Raw genomic sequence first — 21,743 nt, forward strand, 5'->3', positions numbered from 1 at the left:
CCCCTCCTCTCCCCTCTATTCTCCTCTCTCCCCTCCTCTCTCTTCTCTTCTTTCTCCCTCCCTCCGTCCCTCCCCTCCACTCCCCTCTCTCTCTCCCTCCCCTCTTCTCTCTCTCTCCCCCCTCTCCCCTCTCCCTCTCTCTCTCCCCTCCTCTCTCATAATCTCTGTGGCTAAGTGTCTGTGAAGCCAAGGCAGATGGGCGCTTGTCTCTGGTGTTACTAAGAGGCAGAGAGGAGCACTGCGGTCAGCCAGCATGAAATTCAATTTGCGAGCCGTGTTAATAACAGGGGAGAGACTGCCAGCCCCGTCTCACTTCATTTTCAATCACATCCGTTTCCCTCCCAGTCCCTCCTCAGCTCCGCTAGAGCCACACTGCTTCCCTCCCAGTCCCTCCTCAGCTCCGCTAGAGCCACACTGCTTCCCTCCTCAGCTCCGCTAGAGCCACACTGCTTCCCTCCCAGTCCCTCCTCAGCTCCGCTAGAGCCACGCCGCTTTCCTCCCAGTCCCTCCTCAGCTCCGCTAGAGCCACACCGCTTCCCTCCCAGTCCCTCCTCAGCTCCGCTAGAGCCACACTGCTTCCCTCCCAGTCCCTCCTCAGCTCCGCTAAAGCCACACTGCTTCCCTCCCAGTCCCTCCTCAGCTCCGCTAGAGCCACACTGCTTCCATCCCAGTCCCTCCTCAGCTCCGCTAGAGCCACACTGCTTCCCTCCTCAGCTCCGCTAGAGCCACGCCGCTTCCCTCCCAGTCCCTCCTCAGATCCGCTAGAGACACGCTGCTTCCCTCCCAGTCCCTCCTCAGCTCCGCTAGAGCCACGCCGCTTCCCTCCCAGTCCCTCCTCAGCTCCGCTAGAGCCACGCTGCTTCCCTCCCAGTCCCTCCTCAGCTCCGCTAGAGCCACGCTGCTTCCCTCCCAGTCCCTCCTCAGCTCCGCTAGAGCCACACTGCTTCCCTCCCAGTCCCTCCTCAGCTCCGCTAGAGCCACACTGCTTCCCTCCCAGTCCCACCTCAGCTCCACTAGAGCCACACTGCTTCCCTCCCAGTCCCACCTCAGCTCCGCTAGAGCCACGCTGCTTCCCTCCCAGTCCCTCCTCAGCTCCGCTAGAGCCACACTGCTTCCCTCCCAGTCCCTCCTCAGCTCCGCTAGAGCCACACTGCTTCCCTGCTAGCACAGCATGGGGCTGATTCACCTGCCATAGCACTGTCAATAGCAGAGCATGGGACTGATTCACCTGCTATAGCACTGTCAATAGCACAGCATGGGACTGATTCACCTGCCATAGCACTGTCAATAGCACAGCATGGGACTGATTCACCTGCCATAGCACTGTCAATAGCACAGCATGGGACTGATTCACCTGCCATAGCACTGTCAATAGCAGAGCATGGGACTGATTCACCTGCTATAGCACTGTCAATAGCACAGCATGGGACTGATTCACCTGCCATAGCACTGTCAATAGCACAGCATGGGACTGATTCACCTGCCATAGCACTGTCAATAGCACAGCATGGGACTGATTCACCTGCTACAGCACTGTCAATAGCACAGCATGGGGCTGATTCACCTGCTACAGCACTGTCAATAGCACAGCATGGGACTGATTCACCTGTTATAGCACTGTCAATAGCACAGCATGGGGCTGATTCACCTGCCATAGCACTGTCAATAGCACAGCATGGGACTGATTCACCTGCTATAGCACTGTCAATAGCACAGCATGGGACTGATTCACCTGCTATAGCACTGTCAATAGCACAGCATGGGGCTGATTCACCTGCTACAGCACTGTCAATAGCACAGCATGGGGCTGATTCACCTGCCATAGCACTGTCAATAGCACAGCATGGGACTGATTCACCTGCCATAGCACTGTCAATAGCACAGCATGGGACTGATTCACCTGCCATAGCACTGTCAATAGCACAGCATGGGACTGATTCACCTGCCATAGCACTGTCAATAACACAGCATGGGACTGATTCACCTGCCATAGCACTGTCAATAGCACAGCATGGGACTGATTCACCTGCCATAGCACTGTCAATAGCACAGCATGGGACTGATTCACCTGCTATAGCACTGTCAATAGCACAGCATGGGACTGATTCACCTGCCATAGCACTGTCAATAGCACAGCATGGGACTGATTCACCTGCTGTAGCACTGTCAATAGCACAGCATGGGGCTGATTCACCTGCCATAGCACTGTCAATAGCACAGCATGGGACTGATTCACCTGCCATAGCACTGTCAATAGCACAGCATGGGACTGATTCACCTGCCATAGCACTGTCAATAGCCCCCTCTCTCCCTCTCTCGTTGCTCCAGCTAGGAGTTCACATTCAGCTTCCTTAGATTATATAGCGCCATTCTTTACTAACTTTTACAAATGAGCTTATTGGAGGCTTAAAAGGCATGTCGTATGCAGACAGGCTAAAATAATTGAATCTATTCAGTGTTGAACAAAGAAGACTACGCGGCGATCTGATTCAAGCATTCAAAATCCTAAAAGGTATTGACAATGTTGACCCAGGGGACTTTTTCAACCTGAAAAAAAGAAACAAGGACCAGGGGTCACAAATGGAGATTAGATAAAGGGGCATGCAGAACAGAAAATAGGAGGCACTTTTTTTACACAGAGAATTGTGAGGGTCTGGAACCAACTCCCCAGTAATGTTGTTGAAACTGACACCCTGGGATCCTTCAAGAAGCTGCTTGATGAGATTCTGGGATCAATAAGCTACTAACAACCAAACGAGCAAGATGGGCTGAATGGCCTCCTCTCGTTTGTAAACTTCCTTACCGGTTCATGATGCTGAGTAAGTTCAGTGGCCTAGACAACTCCTTGTGCAACTTGTCACCTGACTGAGCCTGGCTTATCACCGTTACAAAACTGCACATCGTTACATTAATTAAGAATTTAAAAAAACACCTTGCATTCTTTCTCTGATCCTTCGTTCCAATAAGAGTCACTCCTGGAGAGTAGGAACCTCCCCTCCCCTCTCTCCCTCCCCTCCCCTCCCCTCTCTCTTCTTCTCTCCTCTCTCCCCTCCCCTCTCTCTCCCTCCCCTCCCCTCTCTTCTCTCCTTTCTCTCCCCCTCTCTCCCCTCCCCTCCTCTCTTCTCCTCTCCTCTCTCTCCCTCCCCTCCACTCTCTCCCTTCCATGGGACTGATTCACCTGCCATAGCACTGTCAATAGCACAGCATGGGACTGATTCACCTGCTATAGCACTGTCAATAGCACAGCATGGGGCTGATTCACCTGCCATAGCACTGTCAATAGCACAGCATGGGACTGATTCACCTGCCATAGCACTGTCAATAGCACAGCATGGGACTGATTCACCTGCCATAGCACTGTCAAAAGCACAGCAGGAGACTGATTCACCTGCCATAGCACTGTCAATAGCACAGCATGGGACTGATTCACCTGCCATAGCACTGTCAATAGCACAGCATGGGACTGATTCACCTGCTATAGCACTGTCAATAGCACAGCATGGGACTGATTCACCTGCCATAGCACTGTCAATAGGACAGCATTGGACTGATTCACCTGCCATAGCACTGTCAATAGCACAGCAGGAGACTGATTCACCTGCCATAGCACTGTCAGTAGCACAGCATGGGACTGATTCACCTGCCATACCACTGTCAATAGCACAGCATGGGACTGATTCACCTGCTATAGAACTGTCAATAGCACAGCATGGGACTGATTCACCTGCCATACCACTGTCAATAGCACAGCATGGGACTGATTCACCTGCTATAGAACTGTCAATAGCACAGCATGGGACTGATTCACCTGCCATACCACTGTCAATAGCACAGCATGGGACTGATTCACCTGCCATAGCACTGTCAATAGCACAGCATGGGACTGATTCACCTGCTATATCACTGTCAATAGCACAGCATGGGACTGATTCACCTGCCATAGCACTGTCAATAGCACAGCATAGGACTGATTCACCTGCCATAGCACTGTCAATAGCACAGCATGGGACTGATTCACCTGCCATACCACTGTCAATAGCACAGCATGGGACTGATTCACCTGCCATAGCACTGTCAATAGCACAGCATGGGACTGATTCACCTGCCATAGCACTGTCAATAGCACAGTATGGGACTGATTCACCTGCCATAGCACTGTCAATAGCACAGCATGGGACTGATTCACCTGCCATAGCACTGTCAATAGCACAGCATGGGACTGATTCACCTGCTATAGCACTGTCAATAGCACAGCATGTGACTGATTCACCTGCCATAGCACTGTCAATAGCACAGCATGGGACTGATTCACCTGCCATAGCACTGTCAATAGCACAGCATGTGACTGATTCACCTGCCATAGCACTGTGTCCGTTTTTGGACACCTATATATATATGTCTCTCTCCCCTACTCAAAAAATCTGCACATGGCAGAGTTCAGGCACACGGCACACACACACACTGACACACACAAGCTGACACACACACACACACACTTACAGGCAGACACACACTGACACACACACACACACACTGACACTTACACAGACACACACTGACACACACACAGACAGACAGACAGACAGACACAAAGACACTCACACACACACTGACACACACACTGACACACACACCCTGACACACACACACACTGACACACACACACCTTGACACACACACACACAGACACACACACACTGACACACACGCACACACACACACACTGACACACATACCTTGACACACACACACACACACCCTGACACACACACAGACACACACACCTTGACACATACACCTTGACACACACACACACACACAAACACTGACACACACACACACATACTGACACACACACCTTGACACACACACACACAGACACACACACACACTGACACACACACACATTTACACACAGACACACACACACACTGACAAACACGCACACACACACACACAGACAGACAGACACACACACAGACACAGACACACAGAGACACACACACACAGACACACTGACCCACACACACACACACAGACACAAACACACACAGACACAAACACACACAGCGACAGACAGACACTGAGACACACAGAGACAGGCAGACACACACACACTGAGACACAGACACACACACTGACACACACACACACAGACACACACTGACACACACACACGCACAGACAGGCAGACACACACACACCCTGACACACACACACACACACACACAGACAGACACACACACACTGACACACACACACACAGAGACACACACCCTGACACACCCACACTTACACACACACACTGACACACACACACACTGACCCGCACGCACGTACACACAGAGACAGGCAGACACACACAGACTCACACTGACATACACGCACTTACACACAGACACACACACACACACACGTACTGACACACACAAACACTGACACACACACACGTACTGACACACACACACACACACACACACACACAGATACACACACGCACAGGTACACTTATGCTATGCACTTTAGCTGCCAGTTAAATATTTAACTAAATGTTAAATCTAGCTAAGAGATTTAAGATTTATTTAAATATTTAGCTAACTGTTAAATCTTGTAAGTAGATTTCTAAATGATATCTTAATGCACACATTTATAAAAAGCTGTATTTATTTTCTCCTCATTTCTGGCAGCCCATACTAACGGCGCTCGGAACTTTGGCATTTTTAAATCCTAACGGTCTCTGCTCAGCGGAGTGGAATGTTCAGGAGCCGGTTGCCTAGCAGCGTCTCCGCCTCCTTCTCTGCCCCGCCCCCTCTCTCCCTCTCTCGTTGCTCCAGCTAGGAGTTCACATTCAGCTTCCTTAGATTATATAGCGCCATTCTTTACTAACTTTTACAAATGAGCTTATTGGAGGCTTCGTGTTTTTAAGATGGTTCAGGTGCAGTCCGGGCAGACTGACTGCAGCATCATTACAGTATACCGCACTGCGCTCGGCTTTGTGTGGAGGCTGATACACAAAATAATGAACGACTGGTAAAGAAATCACTTGGATTGCTTTTTAATGCTAAATGTGTATCTGGTATTCTAAGTATTACCTACAATTAATAACTCAGCTATATTCATATTCAGAATGTGATAGAGTATTAAGTTCCTGATTAACCTGCGATCTTTGAAATTGACGAGGAAATCAGTTTATGGGAAAGTAATCAAGCACTTTGTTTTTAAGGAAGTCTCTCGGAAGTGGTGTTTTGGGATTGCAATTAACCAGTCGGTCTGGAGTAGAGACGGTCCGAATCTGTGGAGGAGTGAATTCCTGGGAATTCACACTCCTCCAGGGAGCCGCCATCTTCCTCAGCGACATCGTCATCGGAATTATCACAAACGGACCGCTAAAGTGACCTGGAATACATGAACTCAGCTGCTCGGTTCTAGTTTTGTGAAATCGACAGACGTTGTGTCTCCTTTTAAGAAGTAGGAGTTCATAAAGGCTGGAGTTGAGGGTTTGAAAACGTGACCCAATGAGAAGTCTTGTTTTTGTTTGACAGCGTATAAAGATTTAACTGACAAAAAGGCCTGATATGTTACATTGGAAGTGCTTCGCCTGTAAAGAGTTTGATAGTATGTTTACTTGATTTCCATTTTTATCATTCAAATACTAAACAGGTAAGATGCTCCCTCTGCAGATTACAGATTCTCTTCAGATTTCCGCGGTTCTGTGCAGTTTGGGACGGCCTCTAGGCTTGAGGTTTGCAGACATGTGATAGACAGTCTCTGGGTTCGGGCAGCGATGCACATTTTAATTTGAGCTGCTGTGCTGTTATAGATTCATCTGATAGAGACACAGGGATATCTTCAGACGGCACGGTTCAGGTGTTTTGAGACTTGTGGAAAGGATGGAAGTTTTACAAATATTACAATTTTTTTTTTATCAATAACTAGAGTAAATTATCAAAATCCGTTGTTCTGTATCTGACTGGTTGTATGTTAACCTTACAGAGGATTCTATGAAGAGAAATGTAATAAATGAATTTTCAAATTTGACAGGCCCTCGATGTGCGTCTCTTGTTTTGTGTTTTGTTGTTCTTCAGAGCCGGGCTCGCTGACAGGTTTAAAACACAACGCGTCGCTTTCACTGGCGTTCTGCTGCCTGGACTTATTCCTGCGATATCTTTATCAACACAATCGCCATGGTTTATGTTTTTATTAACATGGCCCTCGTCATGAATAGTTCTCAGGAGTTGTTTTAGTTTTACATCAGTTATGAACGGAGCGCGGGAGGGGACTTGAGACAAAAAATATATCTCCCAGAGACACACAGGTACTGACGCACGCATGCGCACGCACACACACACGCACACACACACAGGTACTGACACAAACACACACACACAGGGCTCAACAAGGCTGAACACACACATACACATACACACACACACACACAGGGATCAACAAGTCTGAACACACACATACACACACACACACAGGGATCAACAAGGCTGAACACACACATACACATACACACACACACACACACACACACACACAGGGATGAACAAGGCTGAACACACACATACACACACACAGGGGTCAGCAAGGCTGAGCACACACACACACACAGGGATCAACAAGGCTGAACACACACATACACACACCCACATAGGGGTCAACAAGGCTGAACACACACACACACACAGGGGTCAACAAGGCTGAACACACATACACACAGGGGTCAACAAAGCTGAACACACACACACACACACACAGGGGTCAACAAGGCTGAACACACACACACACACACAGGGGTCAACAAGGCTGAACACACATACACACAGGGGTCAACAAGGCTGAACATACACACACACACAAAAACACACACACACAGGGGGGGTCAACAAGGCTGAACACACACACACACACACACAGGGGTCAACAAGGCTGAACACACATACACACACACACACACACACACAGGGATCAACAAGGCTGAACATACACACACACACAAAAACACACACACACAGGGGGGGTCAACAAGGCTGAACACACATACACACACCCACATAGGTGTCAACAAGGCTGAACACACACACACACAGGGGTCAACAAGGCAGAACACACATACACACATGGGTCAGCAAGGCTGAACATACACACACACACACAAAAACACACACACACAGGGGGGTCAACAAGGCTGAACACACACACACACACACAGGGGTCAACAAGGCTGAACATACACACACACACACAGGGCTCAACAAGGCTGAACACACACATACACACACACACACACACACACACACAGGGATCAACAAGGCTGAACACACACACACACACACACACACACACACACACAGGGGTCAACAAGGCAGAACACACACACACAGGGGTCAGCAAGGCTGAGCACACACACACACACACACACACGGGGATCAACAAGGCTACACACACACACACACACACAGGGCTCAACAAGGCTGAACACACACACAATCACAGGGATCAACAAGGCTGAACACACACACACAGGGGTCAAAAAGGCTGAACACACACATACACACACACACACACACACAGGGGTCAACAAGGCAGAACACACACACACACACAGGGATCAACAAGGCTGAACACACACACACACACACACAGGGATCAACAAGGCTGAACACACACATACACACACACACAGGGATCAACAAGGCTACACACACACACACACACACAGGGCTCAACAAGGCTGAACACACACACACACACAGGGATCAACAAGGCTGAACACACACACACAGGGGTCAAAAAGGCTGAACACACACATACACACACACACACACACACAGGGGTCAACAAGGCAGAACACACACACACACACAGGGATCAACAAGGCTGAACACACACACACAGGGGTCAAAAAGGCTGAACACACACATACACACACACACACACACACAGGGATCAACAAGGCTGAACACACACACACACACACACAGGGATCAACAAGGCTGAACACACACACACACACACACACACACACAGGGATCAACAAGGCTGAACACACACACACACACACACACACAGGGGTCAGCAAGGCTGAACAAACACACACACACACGGGTCAACAAGGCTGAACACACACATACACACACACACACACACACACCCACACACACACATGGGTCAGCAAGGCTGAACAAACACACACACACACGGGTCAACAAGGCTGAACACACACATACACACACACACACACACACACACACACACACACACACACACAGGTACTGACAAACACACACACACTTATGTGTTGCTAATTGGTAGATATGCATATTTCAACATTACAAGAGCCAATCAAATCGCGTGAAAGCTCAAAGCGGGCGGAGCTCATTTGCATACAAACTCCAGATTTAGCGGCAATTTAAATATTTAACTAAATGTTAAATCTACCTAAGAGATTCAAGATGTATTTAAATATTTAGCTAACTGTTAAATGTTGTAACTAGATTTCTAAATGATATCTGAATGCACACATTTATAAAAAGCTGTATTTATTTTCTCCTCATTTCTGGCAGCCCATACTAACGGCGCTCGGAACTTTGGCATTTTTAAATCCTAACGGTCTCTGCTCAGCGGAGTGGAATGTTCAGGAGCCGGTTGCCTAGCAGCGTCTCCGCCTCCTTCTCTGCCCCGCCCCCTCTCTCCCTCTCTCGTTGCTCCAGCTAGGAGTTCACATTCAGCTTCCTTAGATTATATAGCGCCATTCTTTACTAACTTTTACAAATGAGCTTATTGGAGGCTTCGTGTTTTTAAGATGGTTCAGGTGCAGTCCGGGCAAACTGACTGCAGCATCATTACAGTATACCGCACTGCGCTCGGCTTTGTGTGGAGGCTGATACACAAAATAATGAACGACTGGTAAAGAAATCACATGGATTGCTTTTTAATAGTAAATATGGATCTGGTATTCTAAGTATTATCTACAATTAATAACTCAGCTATATTCATATTCAGAATGTGATACAGTATTAAGACAGGGTCCAGTATTAGAAATAAATAAACATGCTTGAAGAGAAACAGCAGTGATGTTTATTGCCCATTCCCATCCATTCTCTAGATGTTTCTACATTGTGGTTGCAATCCACAGGGACAAGGGACTCAGTGATGTTGAATAAAAAACTAGAGCCCACAATTAACCAATATAGAAAGGAAGGGGGGAGAAATGTATTGCCTGCGTGCAGCACCTTCCACTTTCCTCTATTAAATGTCATTTGCCATGTGTCTGCCCAGTTCTGAATGCTGTTTAGATCATTTTGAATGACCTTTGCTGCTACAACAGTATTTGCCCCTGGGTCGACATTGTCAATACCTTTTAGGATTTTGAATGCTTGAATCAGATCACCGCATAGTCTTCTTTGTTCAAGACTGAACAGATTCAATTCTTTGAGCCTGTCTGCATACGACATGCCTTTTAAACCCGGGATAATTCTGGTTGCTCTTCTTTGCACATTACTTCCCTTGATTTAAATTCAACACTTCTCACAATATATCCGAGCATCTCGTTGGCCTTTTTTATAGCTTCCCCACATTTCCTCATGTTGAAGCTGTGATTAAAGGTATTGAAAGCGGTCTCTCTCTGGGGTTCCCCTGTATCAGTGGTGTGGGGTTTCCTCGGGTTGAAGCTGTGATTAAAGGTATTGAAAGCGGTCTCTGTCTGGGGTTCCCCTGTATCAGTGGTGTGGGGTTTCCTCGGGTTGAAGCTGTGATTAAAGGTATTGAAAGGGGTCCCTACCCTGGAGTCCCACTCGTTGAGGGTCTTGACGTTGATGAAGGACACTTCCCCGTTGGCTCCGGTCATCACACCATCGTGTTCACAGCGAACGATCAGATCGATATCCTCCCCCAGCTTCCAACACCGGTACCTGAAACACAGAGACACACACAGGGGTCAACAAGGCTGAACACACACACACACACACACACACACACACACACACACACACACACACACACACACACACACACAGGGATCAACAAGGCTGAACACACACACACACACACACACACACACACACATACACACACACACACACAGGGGTCAACAAGGGTGAACAAACACACACACACACACAGGGGTCAACAAGGCTGAATACACACACACACACAGGGGTCAACAAGGCTGAACAAACGCACACACACACACAGGGGTCAACAAGGCTGAACACACACACACACACAGGGGTCAACAAGGCTGAACACACACACAGAGGGATCAACAAGGCTGAACATACACACACAGGGGTCAACAAGGCTGAACAAACACACACACACAGGGGTCAACAAGGCTGAACACACACACAGAGGGATCAACAAGGCTGAACACACACACACACACACAGGGGTCAACAAGGCTGAACAAACACATACACACACACACACACAGGGGTCAACAAGGCTGAACATACATACACAAACACACAGGGGTCAACAAGGCAGAACACACACACACACACACACACACACACAGGGATCAACAAGGCTGAACACACACACACACACACACACACACACACACACACACACAGGGATCAACAAGGCTGAACACACACACACACACACACACACACACACACACACACACACACAGGTACTGACAAACACACACACTCTTATGTGTTGCTAATTGGTAGATATGCATATTTCAACATTACAAGAGCCAATCAAATCGTGTGAAAGCTCAAAGCGGGCGGAGCTCATTTGCATACAAACTCCAGATTTAGCGGCCATTTAAATATTTAACTAAATATTAAATCTACCTAAGAGATTTAAGATTTATTTAAATATTTAGCTAAATGTTCAATCTAGCTAAGAGATTTCAGATTTATTTAAATATTTAGCTAACTGTTAAATGTTGTAAGTAGATTTCTAAATGATATCTGAATGCACACATTTATAAAAAGCTGTATTTATTTTCTCCTCATTTCTGGCAGCCCATACTAACGGCGCTCGGAACTTTGGCATTTTTAAATCCTAACGGTCTCTGCTCAGCGGAGTGGAATGTTCAGGAGCCGGTTGCCTAGCAGCGTCTCCGCCTCCTTCTCTGCCCCGCCCCCTCTCTCCCTCTCTCGTTGCTCCAGCTAGGAGTTCACATTCAGCTTCCTTAGATTATATAGCGCCATTCTTTACTAACTTTTACAAATGAGCTTATTGGAGGCTTCGTGTTTTTAAGATGGTTCAGGTGCAGTCCGGGCAGACTGACTGCAGCATCATTACAGTATACCGCACTGCGCTCGGCTTTGTGTGGAGGCTGATACACAAAATAATGAACGACTGGTAAAGAAATCACATGGATTGCTTTTTAATGCTAAATGTGTATCTGGTATTATAAGTATTATCTACAATTAATAACTCAGCTATATTCATATTCAGAATGTGATACAGTATTAAGACAGGGTCCAGTATTAGAAATAAATAAACACGCTTTAAGAGAAACAGCAGTGATGTTTATTGCCCATTCCCATCCATTCTCTAGATGTTTCTACATTGTGGTTGCAATCCACAGGGACAAGGGACTCAGTGATGTTGAATAAAAAACTAGAGCCCACAATTAACCAATATAGAAAGGAAGGGGGGAGAAATGTATTGCCTGCGTGCAGTACCTTCCACTTTCCTCTATTAAATGTCATTTGCCATGTGTCTGCCCAGTTCTGAATGCTGTCGAGATCATTTTGAATGACCTTTGCTGCTGCAACAGTGTTTGCCACTCCTCCTATTTTTGTGTCACTTGTTATTGATTTATTTATATAAATGTGTGTTTTGTTGTTCAGCTCTTTATTATTATTTCTCATCTCGAGTGTGGTTTGATGGATTTGCTTCACTGGACCCCCCTAAACTACTTTCTCTCTTTCCTCTATGGAACTATACGAGCGAAACTCCGATTGGCTGAAGGACTGTCTGCCCAATGCACGCCCCCCCTGTTGCTTAGCAACCACGTCTCCCGTTCCACGGCTCTGCTTGCCAGCGGCTCGCTGCTTGATCTCCCCGCCCTGCCAATCATCTCCTGCCTTTATAAATGCGGAGGAATATTGTGAGAGGGAGAGCCGGACTTGTGAAGGAGATTCCGCGCTGCAGACTGGAGCTGGAACGCGGAGAGACTTTATAACTTCGTGTCGCTCACCAGGAAGGCTGTGTGTGACCGGGAGGGGATCATTTCCAACACGGGGTGCAGCGTGCTGGGGTTCCCCGGTCAGGGAGCCTCTTAGTTTATTGTTAACGTTGTGTGCTTTATTTCATAGCTGTGCCACTCCTGCAGCAAGGAGTCCTCTGTGTTTATTTGTTATATTATATTTTATTTTATTCTTGCGTGCACGCAGCTGTTTTATATATTCATTTTAAATAGATTGGGGGGAATTGGTACCATGTACTTTATAAATGTAATGTAGTTTGTAACGAGACCATTCAACTGCTGACGTTGTTGTCTACTTTGTATGCATCACAAAAAGAACAGAATTGCTGATCTGGTTAATTAACTTTACTATAAGAAACTGATAGATCCAAGTATGTTATATGAACTGCAATAATATAATCTGTGGTAATTAGTTTAATTAACTGCACTATAAGAAACTGATAGATTTAGAGTTTGTTTTATTGTATTATCCATATATATATATATATATATATATATATATATATATATATATATATATATATATATATATATATATATATATATATCTACTAGACAATTGTTAGACTGTGAAGTGAAGGTGGCATTGTCATATGGTTTACATTATTGTTAATGTGCTTGAGATTTTTAAAACAATTACTAATAGAAAACTTGTAAAGATTATTTTTGGTATATGATTGCTTGGTTTCTCCTGGATAAAAGAGTTTGTGCGGAACCAACTACTCGACGTCCTTGTCCTCCATAAACACAAGGTGGCGCAGTCAAATTATTAACAGAAACGTAGCTATATGTATATAAAGACCTGCGACACAAGAAACCAACCGTTTGCTAAACTATTTAAGGACCAAGCGGTTTTTTTGGCTGTATTTGACTCTCTTCCTATAACAATGCACAAAAAATCAATTTGTTACAGTCGCATCTTGGAATGGGTGTCCTTGTTTTCAGGACACTCTGGGGAACGTTATAGCTTCTCTTAAATAATCTGTCAAAGCCGTCTGGCAAGGCAAGCTGTGGCTTTCAATTTGAAATTTCAGTATGATGTGGTGTTGACACGATCTCGGTCCTTAAAGGGTTAAGAGCCAAACACACTGACCAATTGCGCCACAGGAGTTTGCTGCGGGAAACAAGGTAAAAAATCACGCGCCTTGACAGGTTGCATTTCTGAAACTGACAGCTCGGCACCGTTGGTTGTGCTTGATAGGAAATGGTGTTGTTGGAGTCGGGGTATAGCTCAGTGGTAGAGTATTTAACAGCTGATCAAGAGATCCCCGGTTCAGATCCGAATACCCCCATTTTTATTTAAATTAAAATACAAGTTACATTATATAATTTTTCATTTCAGCTGCAAAGGTACAAACAAGTAACAAATAGTGTTTTAAAGACAGCAACAAGGTACGGACGGGGATTGAACCCGTGATCTTCGGTTTACGAGACCGACGCCTTACCACTTGGCCACCGCACCCTTCATGACTGCAAATGAAATCGGAAGCTTGGACTCTATTGAGAAGGCTGCCCGGAAACCAACCTTACAGTTAACAACTGAATGCCAAGGATGGGCAAAATAGTCTCGGAAACTCTTTAAATAGAAAACATTGGTCTCCATATTTATATAAAATACAAATAGAAAATAGGTTGCCAGACATGTATTTTAAATAGAAATTAGTAAATACTATTTTGCAAATAATATTTTTTTAAAACACTTGATCTACCGGCTGTAGTATACACCCATTTTTTTATTTATTGTTTTCATAATAATGAACTGAAAGTTTCAGTACTGCCTCAGTCCACAAGCCTGTCAGTAACCGTATTTTGATCCAAAAGAACTGGTACTTCTATAGCAATAATTACAATAGTTTTAGGCTGTCTTTGAAAATGAATTAATCTGGAGTTAAGAATCGTACATCTTTTACCAGAAACATTTTGTTTTACATTAAATGGATTTCATATTAGAGTGAAGCTATGGTCGCATTGCTGAGTAAGGAATGACCATAAAACAAGGCACATGCTAATTCTGAGGACACACTCGTTTTAGGTGTTAACCCTATTATTTGCAGCAGCAGCGATGCAATTTTAAAGCTTTTCGCCATTTTTCTACTTTTTATTTACTTAAAACGAAAATGCAGTTTCTGCTCAATTTGTAATAAAGCAGTACTTGTTATATAATCCTTACAGTAATCATAATATAATCAGAGCCTTCTGAGGACACAGACGCCGTTACCCACAGTGACTTACAATCGGAAACAAAAATACATTTCAAGAATCACAGTTCAAGTATTCATACATATAAGAGCAAGATAAAATACAATGACTTCAGTTCTAAAAAGTACAAGTATATGACAAAATACGATTCAATAATCAGAGCAGATAACAGTGTCAGTGATAGTTACATCAGGATATGATTAAATGCAAAATACTACAGATTGAATAACAGTTGCGGCAGATTACAGCTGTCTCCTTTCTCTAACTAAGCGTTCAATCTCCTGCTGCCGTCTAGACTTTCTGGGAATGGTTTGTACTATTTCCTTCCTTTTTTCAACTCCAAACCTCTCACTTCCATATGCGTAGATGATGTCCCCAAATTTATCCAGCTTCTTTTCAACTGTTCCACTTAATCTTTCCAATGCAAAGCAGAGATCTGTGTTTACTGTGTCCCATGCAGTCTTCTCACAAGCTCTTGGTCATTTAACTCCAGGCTTGTGCCCGTTGAGGTTCTTTTCTCTCTTATGCTGGTTTGTCTGACCGGGTTCACAAGGATCATTAGGTTCATCACTAACTGTGTCCATGCAAGTCCTCCTCACGTCTATGTATATATTTATAGACATTATCTACAAGACAATTGTTAGACTGTGAAGTGAAGGTGGCATTGTCATATGGTTTACATTATTGTTAATGTGCTTGAGATTTTTAAAATAAGTATTACTAATAAAAACTTGTAAAGATTATTTTTGGTATATGATTGCTTGGTTTCTCCTGGATCAAAGAGTTTGTGTGGGAACCAACCACTCGACGTCCTTGTCCTCAATAAACACAAGGTGGCGCAGTCAAATTATTAACATAAATGTAGCTATATGTATATAAAGACCTGCTACACAAGCAACCAACCGTTTGCTAAACTATTTAAGGACCAAGCGTTTTTTTGGCTGTATTTGACTCTCTTCCTATAACAATGCACAAAACATCAATTTGTTACAGTCTCATCTTGGAGTGGGTGTCCTTGTTTTCAGGACACTCTGGGGAACGTTATAACTTCTCTTAAATAATCTGTCAAAGCCGTCTGGCAAGGCAAGCTGTGGCTTTCAATTTGAAATTTCAGTATGATGTGGTGTTGACACAATCTCGGTCCTTAAAGGGTTAAGAGCCAAACACACTGACCAATTGCGCCACAGGAATTTTCTGCGGGATACGAGGTAAAAAATCACTCGCCTTGACAGGTTGCATTTCTGAAACTGACAGCTCGGCACCGTTGGCTGTGCTTGATAGGAAATGGTGTTGTTGGAGTCGGGGTATAGCTCAGTGGTAGAGCATTTGACTGCTGATCAAGAGATCCCCGGTTCAAATCCGAATACCCCCATTTTTATTTAAATTAAAATACAAGTTGCATTATAGAATTTTTCATTTCAACTGCAAAGGTACAAACAAGTAACAAATAGTGTTTTAAAGACAGCAACAAGGTACGGACGAGGATTGAACCCGTGATCTTCGGTTTACGAGACCGACGCCTTACCACTTGGCCACCGCACCCTTCATGACTGCAAATGAAATCGGAAGCTTGGACTCTATTGAGAAGGCTGCCCGGAAAGGAAATCTGCCTGGAAACCAACCTTACAGTTAACAGCTGAATGCCAAGGATGGGCAAAATAGTCTCGGAAACTCTTTAAATAGAAAACATTGGTCTCCATATTTATTTAAAATACAAATAGAAAATAGGTTGCCAGACATGTATTTTAAATAGAAATGAGTAAATACTATTTTGCAAATAGTATTTTTTTAAAACACTTGACACCCTCTACCGGCTGTAGTATACACCCATTTTTTATTTATTGTTTTCATAATAATGAACTGAAAGTTTCAGTACTGCCTCAGTCAACAAGCCTGTCAGGAACCGTATTTTGATCCAAAAGAACTGGTACTTCTATAGCAATAATTACAATAGTTTTAGGCTGTCTTTGAAAATGAATTAATCTGGAGTTAAGAATCGTACATCTTTTACCAGAAACATTTAGTTTTTCATTAAATGGATTTCATATTAGAGTGAAGCTATGGTCGCATTGCTGAGTAAGGAATGACCATAAAACAAGGCACATGCTAATTCTGAGGACACACTCTTTTTAGGTGTTAACCCTATTATTTGCAGCAGCAGCGATGCAATTTGAAAGCTTTTCACCATTTTTCAATTTTTTATTTACTTAAAACGAAAATGCAGTTTCTGCTCAATTTGTAATAAAGCAGTACTTGTTATATGATCCTGACAGTAATCGTAATATAATCAGAGCCTTCTGAGGACACAGACGCCGTTACCCACAGTGACTTACAATCGGAAACAAAAATACATTTCAAGAATCACAGTTCAAGTATTCATACATATAAGAGCAAGATAAAATACAATGACTTCAGTTCTAAAAAGTACAAGTATATGACTAAATACGATTCAATAATCAGAGCAGATAACAGTGTCAGTGATAGTTACATCAGGATATGATTCAATGCAAAATACTACAGATTGAATAACACTTGCGGCAGATTACAGCTGTCTCCTTTCTCTAACTAAGCGTTCAATCTCCTGCTGCCGTCTAGACTTTCCGGGAATAGTTTGTACCTTTTCCTTCCTTTTTTCAACTCCAAACCTCTCACTTCCATATGCGTAGATGATGTCCCTAAATTTATCCAGCTTCTTTTCAACTGTTCCACTTAATCTTTCCAATGCAATGCAGAGATCTGTGTTTACTGTGTCCCATGCAGTTTTCTCACAAGCTCTTGGCCATTTAACTCCAGGCTTGTGCCCGTTGAGGTTCTTTTCTCTCTTATGCTGGTTTGTCTGACCGGGTTCACAAGGATCATTAGGTTCATCACTAACTGTGTCCATGCAAGTCCTCCTCACGTTTATATATATATTTATAGACATTATCTACTAGACAATTGTTAGACTGTGAAGTGAAGGTGGCATTGTCATATGGTTTACATTATTGTTAATGTGCTTGAGATTTTTAAAACAATTACTAATAAAAACTTGTAAAGATTATTTTTGGTATATGATTGCTTGGTTTCTCCTGGATAAAAGAGTTTGTGTGGGAACCAACCACTCGATGTCCTTGTCCTCAATAAACACAAGGTGGCGTAGTCAAATTATTAACATAAATGTAGCTATATGTATATAAAGACCTGCTACACAAGCAACCAACCGTTTGCTAAACTATTTAAGGACCAAGCGGTTTTTTTGGCTGTATTTGACTCTCTTCCTATAACAATGCACAAAAAATCAATTTGTTACAGTCTCATCTTGGAATTGGTGTCCTTGTTTTCACTCTGGGGAACGTTATAACTTTTCTTAAATAATCTGTCAAAGCCGTCTGGCAAGGCAAGCTGTGGTTTTCAATTTGAAATTTCAGTATTTCAGTCCAGATAGTTCAGCAGTCGGATGCCTTGAGCCCGCAAGGGAGCTAAAATGGCATCCATACATTTGGAAAAGGTTCGAGGAGCTAGTGACAGGCCGAATGGGAGGACACAAAACTCGTACACCCTGCTCTGGAATGCGAAACGCAGATACTTCCTGTGACCCGGGCAGATGGGAACGTGTAAGTACGCATCTGTCAGGTCCACGGTGGTGAACCAGTCGCCGTGTCGGACTGACTGGATGATGTGCCTGTGCGTAAGCATCCTGAACGATAACACCCGCAGGTATTTGTTCAGTCGCAGATCTAAAATAGGACAGAGCCCGTCGTCCTTTTTGGGCACTAGGAAGTATTTGGAATAGAACCCCTGGTCAATCAGAGCAGGGTCTACTTGTTGAATGGCACGCTTCCTGAGCAATGCCTGTATTTCCACATTCAGAGCTGAGGACTGAACCGAGTCCTTCGCTGCAGTTACGACCACCCCCCTGAAGGGGGGAGGCTTTAACTGGAACTGAAGGGTGTACCCAGTGGATATAGTTTTGCGCACCCAGATGTCGTTGGTGCATTGTTGCCAGAACTGGAGCTGTGGAACAGTATAAGGGTGGGCTAACAGCTGCCTGGATGCCTCAGGGCTGCTTTGGCTGTGCTCGCTCACGAGGGGCCTGGCCAGAGCCACGAGGACGTGACCTGCCACCTCCTCTAGGGCGCCATTCTACGCGCCGCGGTCTTGCAAACCCAGGCTGGCCGTGCACTGATGGACCTACGGTGTCCTACGCCATGGCTGTTCCTGAGGCCGCTTTGGCTGGAACTGTTTATTTGGCCACAACTTAGCCATTTGCAGCGACGCCTCCCGCGCCTTGACGGAGCGTTGCAACATCTCCACCGTCGGACCGAATGTGTGTCCGGGTGTAATCGGAGCATCCAGCAAAGGGGCCTTGTCAGGCTCCTGCACTCTCACCTGCGAGAGCCAGAGCTGTCTTCTGGCCACCACCATAGACGTGATGCTCCTGCCCTGAGCCCGCGCGTTGAGCTGGGCTAGCTTCACCAGCAGCTGACTGAGTGTGCCTAGCTCGCTTCTGAGGGCCGCAGAAGGGCACTCAGGTAGGTCTTGAAGGAGTGCCGCCTGGTAAACCGTCAGTAGACTGGCTATATTAGACAGGCTGACTGCCTCCGTGGCCACAGAGTACCCTTTTTTCAGGTGTATCTCTGTGGTCCTGCACTGCTTATTGGGGCAAGCTGGGTCTTTAGTAAGCCCAGATAGTGTCGGCGTCTTCACTAACGCGGCCAACGCAGCGTCTACCGGTGGAAAGGACGCTGAACCGGCCTCACTAGCCCTTTGCATAGTAAAGGCCGAAGCCTTGCGAGACGTCGCAGGAGCAGAGGCCGGAGCCCCCCAAGTAGACTGCAACTCTTTAACAAAGTCCGGGAATGCCGGAAGCATCCTGGACTGATGGGAATGGGCTGAAGGCGACTCAAACAGCGATCGCTGGTGAAGCTCTGTCCCAGGCCAATCGATGCCCAAGTGGCGGGTTGCACTGTCCTCCCTGCATAGTAAGCACATTATATTTCCAATTGCACACAGTGGAAAATCAGTCTTCCTTTGTTTTATAGATCATGGTCCAGGTGGCTTACTGCACAGACAGCCCTCAAACAAAAGTGTTTTGTATCTTGTTTTTCTGCATTTCCAGACAGCTCATTTTGAAAGTTTGCGTTTGAAGGCCAGACAAGAGTGATTACATAATTAAATAGTGTATCAAAATGTAAACACATCTATTAACACTGTAGTTCCGTAGACTGAACCGCCCCAGGATCAAAAAACCATCCTTAGAAAAGCACATGCACACTCAATTAAAACACTGAAACAATGTTTTTTTAAAACAGGGAGCGCTGCCTATATAAAAGTCTCCAGAAGGCTGAGCAGGAACAGAGACCATGGATCAAACCATCAGGTACTTCGATATGTGGATAGATGATCTCAACCTGGGGGCTGTGGTGCAGGACCTGCAGCAGAACAGCGGAGGTACCCTGGGTGTGGGTAGTGACGTGGCCCCTGGTTCCCCCATGTCCATCTCCACCTCCCAGAGTGGCTGCAGTGAGAGGGAAAGCAGGACGGAGAGCCCTAGCCCAACCGACAGCCCCTCTGAGAGCTGCTGTGGCTTCTGCAAGCAGAACGACGAGACTGTGCAGGTGTACTCTTCTCACTGCCTCAGGACACACTCTTGAAATCAGCAGAAAGAAACGTATGCAAAGAGAGGGTAGGATAGCGCAGGCTACAGTTGGAGGTGCGTATCATGCTTCACACAAGAACAGCGCAAGACGCGTAAATTCAGTTCCGCGCTTCCACACAGGGAGAAAGGCTTTATCGTAAATTAATATTTAATAAAAAAAAAAAAGAAATTAGGATTTGTTTTAACAGTGCATTTCTCTGCAGAGTAACCATGACGCGCATTTCTGAGGTTAAACTTTTCCATAAATGTGTAAAAACAAAACAGACGTGTCTAGTTTCTATAAAAGAACCACCACTAATTTATATGAGACCACCGGCGTAGATTTAGCTAGGGACGGTAGGGCCATGTCCCTACCAATGTCAAGGGACCGTTGAATTGTCCCTACCAATAATTTAAAATCTGAAACGTCTTTTGTCAATTCGTTTTATCCGCTCGGCTCCACAAAGGGTTAACTCTCTCAAGATCCCCTCGTTGCTCCTCCAGTCTCCAAAAAAAACCCAAAAAACGCTAATTTGATTGTCTTAGGCCCTAGGTTCTCAACCGGGGGCGCGGTGAACGTTTGAATAATAACGTACTAGTAATAATAACAGTGACGTGCCAAACGATACTCCCGATTTCGACCCTTTGAGTGCAGCGAGTTATTAAAGAGAGAAAGAGATACCGGGAGTTTAAAAAGAATGGCACCCTGGGATTTGTAGGTGTTTGGTGGGGTTTTGGGGTGTAATC

At 45.2% G+C, this 21,743-nt stretch overlaps 3 non-coding genes across 3 annotated transcripts; 1 reads left to right on the forward strand and 2 right to left on the reverse strand.

The window, feature by feature from the left end:
• Window positions 1-14,570: 14,570 nt before the first annotated feature.
• trnat-cgu (transfer RNA threonine (anticodon CGU)) lies at window positions 14,571-14,642 on the reverse strand. Its single transcript has one exon. It is a non-coding gene; the product is annotated as a tRNA-Thr (tRNA).
• A 2,037-nt stretch (window positions 14,643-16,679) lies between these two features.
• On the forward strand, window positions 16,680-16,751 carry trnas-gcu (transfer RNA serine (anticodon GCU)). The gene has a single exon. It is a non-coding gene; the product is annotated as a tRNA-Ser (tRNA).
• A 98-nt stretch (window positions 16,752-16,849) lies between these two features.
• On the reverse strand, window positions 16,850-16,921 carry trnat-cgu (transfer RNA threonine (anticodon CGU)). The gene has a single exon. It is a non-coding gene; the product is annotated as a tRNA-Thr (tRNA).
• Window positions 16,922-21,743: the final 4,822 nt, after the last annotated feature.

This window comes from Acipenser ruthenus, chromosome 51 (genome assembly GCF_902713425.1).
Source record: "Acipenser ruthenus chromosome 51, fAciRut3.2 maternal haplotype, whole genome shotgun sequence".
Classification (NCBI taxonomy): domain Eukaryota; kingdom Metazoa; phylum Chordata; class Actinopteri; order Acipenseriformes; family Acipenseridae; genus Acipenser; species Acipenser ruthenus.